Here is a 5,605-nt window from a genome sequence, read left to right as displayed (position 1 = left end):
CTCAAAAATCTTTGATTTCTCACAAATCTCAGACAGTTCATGGGAGCAAGGCATGGAAACGCTTTTATGTTTGTGCTAAAACACTTTCTGCTTTTACGGTTTGACCATTGCAATACCTCATGACCTATTCTAATTTTTTTTTCTTCAGTTTTTTTCAGTTTTGATGCAGTTTGGGCGTCAAAAGTTCTTCCTTTTGCTCTCAAAGTGTAGCTTTAACTCTGCGTACTTGTTTTGGCTGGGATAGAGCTAGTTTTCTTCATAGCAGGCTGCTATGGTGCTGTGTTTTGGATTTGTGACCAAAAGAGTGTTGATAACACACCTATGTTTTTAGCTATTGCTGAGCAGTGTTTACACAGTGTCAAGGCCTTTTCTGCTTCTCATGTTGCCCCCTGAGCAAGTAGGCTAGGGGTACCCAAGAAGTTGGGAGGGGCACAGCTGGGACAGCTGACCCAAATGACAAATGTATATTCTGTACCATATGACAATAGAAGCTGGGGGGGGGCAAAGGAGGAAAGGGGTACATTTGGACTTATGGCATTTATCTTCCCAAGTCTCCTTAACATAACTGTTACGTGTGCTCAGGCCCTGCTTTCCTGGAAAGTGTCTAGATATCTGCCTGCCAGTGGGAAGTAGTGAATAAATTCCTTATATTGCTTTGCTTGCAAATGCAGCTTTACTTCACTGATTAAACTGTCTTTATCTCAACTCACAAGTTTTCTCACTCTTGCCCTTCTCATTCTCTCCCCCTTCCTACTGTGTGGGAGTGAGCAAGTAGCTGCCTATCAGGGCTAATCCAAAACACTGTCTCAAGGGTTTAGTCTTGAAACCTTTATTATGAAGGAAGTTGGTTATGATCACTGATTAGTGCTCATCCTGTGTCTCTAAACAGTGCTTGAAATTAGAGTTCGTATTCACTGCCCTATGCTCTTTGGCATTAGTTATCAAGTAAACCTTCAGTAGCTTAGAGTTGGTATCACGTATAGTTAGTTGTAAGGAAACTCCATACTCCCCCATACTTCCAGTTTAAAGCAGCAATACTGAAAGAAACAGATGGGCTGAGTCTATTAATACATGGCTCTGCAGCTGGTGTCACCACCATAATTTTGGGGGTTTTGACAATGGAATGGCCTACGCAACACTGGGCATGCTGGCACAAGATAGGACTCACCTTTCTCAGCCAGGGAGGAGAGTCTTTGCCCAGGAACTAGGAGACTCATTGGTAAGGCTTTAAACTACATAGGATGGGGGAGGGGGACAATATCAAACTTGCCCCTGGCAAACTGTGGGATAGTATGGAAAAAGTAGAGGGACAGGGTACTTGTGAGGGCCCTCTGCAGGTGACTCTGAGATGTACCAGCTACACTGGAGCACACCTGCAATCTTACAGAGATGAACCAAGGACTCCTGAGATAATAGAAGCCAACAGGGAAACATTGGAGAAACTCCCTAGTAGCAAAAGAAGACTTAAAAGGGAGTACCTTGACCAAGCACAAGCAACCAAAACCACAGTCACTAGACAGGACTACCCTTTGCACCCCCACTGGGATACTGTCACCAGTAAATACTTCTATAAAGTGCCTGTACACCAACAGACGCAGTACAGTGAACAAACAGGAGGATCTAGAGTTCTGCGTGCAGTCACAGGGATTTGATCTCATTGTGATTACAGAGATGTGGTGGGATAGCTCACGACTGGAATGTTGTCATGAAGGGCTACACGCTGTTTAGGAGAGAGACCAGGAAAGCACAGTGGTGGAGTTGCCCTCTATGTGAGGCAGCACTTGGAATGTATCAAGCTCTGTCTTGGTGAGGATGATAAGCGAGTGGAGAGCTTATGGGTTAGGATAAAAGGGCAAACTAGTAAGGGTGACGTTGTGGGTGTTTACTACAGGCTGCCTGATCAAGGGGAGGAAGTGGATGAGGCCTCCTACAGGCAACTAGAAGCAGTCTCAAAGTCACAGGCACTGGTTCTTGTGGGGGACTTTACCTACCCTGACATCTGCTAGAGAAGCTACACAGCAAAGCACAAACAGTCCTGGAGGTTCCTGGAAAGCACTGACAATAACTTCCTGTCATAGGTAGTAAAGGATCCCACAAGGATGGGTGTGCTGCTCAACCTCAGACTAACCAACAAGGAAGGCCTGGTTGATGATATGAAGATTGGGGGCAGCCTTGGCTTCAGTGACCACAGGATTGTAGAGTTCAGTGTTGAACAAAGAGGTAGCACAACAGCAAGCAAGATTATGACCGTGGACTTCAGGCTAGCTAACTTTAGCCTCTTTAGGGATATTCTTGGAAGAATCCTGTGGGAGCAGGCCCTGCAGGGAAGAGGACTTCAGGAGAGTTGGTTGATGTTCAAGGCTCACTTCCTCCAGGCTCAAGACTGATGTATCCCAATGAAAAAGAAGTTGGGCCAAGGGTACAAGAAACCTCTGGATGAATAAAGAACTCCTGTCATTGCTCAAGTATAAGCAAAAAGTTCACAGGAGATAAAAGCAAGGTCAGGACACTTGGAGTGAATATAGAGAGGTGGTCAGAGTAAGTAGAAATGAGACTAGAAAGGCCAAGACCCATCTAGAATTAAATCTGGTCAAGGAAGTCAAGGATAATGAAAAGGGTTTTTCAAATTCATAAATAACAAAAGGAAAACAAAGGATAATGTGGCCCCATTACTAAATGGAGGGGGGACCCTGGCAATAGAGGACGCAGAGAAGGCAGAGTTACTGAATGCCACCTTCTCATTGGTCTTCATCGATAAGACCAGCCCTCAGGGATCTCTGACCAAGGAAACCAGGGTAAATGAATGTTGGAAGGAAGACCTTCCCTTGGTCAAGGAGGATTAGGTAAGAGAACACCTAAACACACTTGACATCCACAAGTGAAACAAAGAAATCACACCCAAAGACGAAGTCTCGTTTGGATGAAACATTCCTTTAATTTGTCATGACGAGAGCATGGGGAATCATTCACCATACATGCTCCCTAAAGTACAGTTTCTCAGGTTATTTATACATTGTAACATTCAAGGTCACCTCCCAAAAGATCCACCCACCACATTATGTCATGTCTGTACTCAGGTTTCACCTTGTTAATCTTTTGTGGAGCGAGACTGCCATCTAGCATCGCTTTTGTGGCAAATATTGAGGAGGTGGGCTTTAACCCGTGGGTCGTTTTACTTCATCCTTGTGGAGTGTTCCTCATTGGGTCAGCAAGTTCAGATTAACGATTCTGACCTCTGGCCCTTATCTGATTGTCTTTAACCACTACAAGACACTTGCGTCTATCACTAGTTAAAAGATAACCTAGAGTTCTTGTCTACTTAAACAATTCTTTATTGAATTTAATTCCTAACAAAACAATTTATGTTGATCGTGTTCTCTGAAGTATGCAATTTGTTCAGTTAATTTCCTCCAGGTGCATCATTCAGATGTTTTCAGTTATCTCAGATTCTTTACTCTTATTTTATGACACTAAACTAATTATAGGTTTAAGAGAAAAACAACCAAAATGGCAAAGTTCAGAAAAACATACATTTTTGTTGATTAGGGTACAGCCCCTTGCTAAGGTCAGAGACCAATAAATTCCTAAATTCCTAAGCTAGTTGGGGTAGAGATACTGCTTCTCTGACTCACAAGTCCATGGGCCCTGATGGGATGCATCTACAAATGCTGAGAGATCTGTCAGACACCATAGCGAGGCTGCTCACGATCATCTTTGAAAGGTCATGGTGATCAGGAGAGATGCCTGAGTACTGGAAGAAAGCAAATGTCACTGCAGTATTCAAAAAAGGCAAGAAGGAGGACCCAGGGAACAACAAGCCAGTCAGCCTCACCTCAATCCCTGGGAAGGTGATGGAGTACCTCATTCTGGAGGCCTTCTCTACCCACATGGAAGACAAGAAGGTGATCAGGAGTAGTCAGCATGGGTTCACTAAAGATAAGTCATATTTAACCAACCTGATTGCCTTCTACGATGAAACAACTACCTGGATGGATGAGGGGAGAGCAGTGGATATTGTCTGCTTTGACTTCAACAAGGCTTTTGATACTGTCTCATGAAATCCTCATAGTCAAACTCAGGAAATGTGGGTTGGATGAGTGGACAGTTGGATGGATTGAGAACTGGTTGAATGGCAGATCCCAGAGGGTTGTAATCAGTGGTACAGGGTGTAGTTGGAGGCCTGTCACTAGTGGTGTCCCCCAGGGTTCTATACTGGGCCCACTGTTGTTCAGCAGTGTCTTGGATGAAGGGGTAGATGCCTCCTCAGCAAGTTTGCTGATGGCACAAAACTGCGAGGAGTGGTCAATACCTCAGAGGGCTGTGCGGCCCTTCAGAGGGACCTCGATAGGTTGAAGAGATGGGCAGAGAAGAACCTTCTGAAATTCAACAAGGCAAATGAAGGGTCCTGAACCTGGGGAAGAATAACCCCATGCACCAGTACAGGCTGACTGATTCTGTGATTCTGTGAAATAGTAAATCAAAGACCCTCATTGGAAATAGTTGAAGCTATGAAGTCAGTTTGATATTTTGGAAATTATGTCATCAGAACAGTAGAAAAAACCCCAGGATGCGGGAGACTTTGGCATATCCTTCACTAATGAAGGCACTTAATATAGTTCAGCCTGCCTTGAACAACACAGAATCACAAAATGGGTAGGTTGGAAGGGACCACAGTGGGTCATCTGGTCCAACCTCCCCGCTCAAGCAGGGTCATCCTAGAGCACATGGCACAGGACTGCATCCAGATGGTTCTTGAATATCTCCAGTGAGGGACACTCCACAACCTCGCTGGACAACCTGTGCCAGTGCACAGTCACTTGCATAGTAAAGAAGTTCTTCCTCATGTTCAGGCGGAACTTCCTGTGCATCAGTTTCTGCCCATTGCCTCTCGTCCTATTGGTTGGCACCACTGAGAAGAGCCTGGTTCCATCTTCTTGGCACCCTCCCTTCAGATACTTATAGACATTGATAAGGTCCCCTCTCAGTCATCTCTCTTGAGCCTGAACAGGTCCAGGTCCCTCAGCCTTTCCTCATAAATCAGGTGCTCCAGTCCCTTAATCATCTTTGTCACCTGTTGCTCTATTAATGTAATAGAATAATAATGCAGTCCATCTCTCAGCGGTGGTGTGGCTAAAGAGGCTTTATTCAAATCCGGCGCCTTCTTTTATCCCTTGAACTCACGTGACCTTGTGACCAATGAGAATACATGCTTCCACACATGTCTCCTGGCTTCTCCATCTGGGATGCCTCTCCCGCATCCCTGGACACGCCTCCTACATCTCCCCCCTCTCAATTATTTAAGACGGTCACGAAAATAGTGCAAAAAAACAACAGTGCAAACAAAAGAACAATACAGTATAAATTACCATAGCTTTGCAATGACCCAGCACATCGCTCGCTTTGGCTTCTTAACAACTTATACATCTATTGTAAACCTTTTAAAACCTTCTTATATCTCTAAGGGGTAGTGCAACTTGGAAAAATAACTTTATTAACCTAGGGGCCTTAGCCCAACCGTGCATTACCTATTGATATGGTTTGGAGCTGGCTCCCTGCCAAGTCTCCAAACCTTACCACAAGAAGTTTCCCCCCCCCCCCCCCCCCC

The sequence above is a fragment of the Neopelma chrysocephalum genome, unplaced genomic scaffold (genome assembly GCF_003984885.1).
Source record: "Neopelma chrysocephalum unplaced genomic scaffold, ASM398488v2 Primary Assembly neopelma1_96721, whole genome shotgun sequence".
Taxonomy (NCBI): domain Eukaryota; kingdom Metazoa; phylum Chordata; class Aves; order Passeriformes; family Pipridae; genus Neopelma; species Neopelma chrysocephalum.
Note: the sequence above shows the minus strand (reverse complement) of the source record.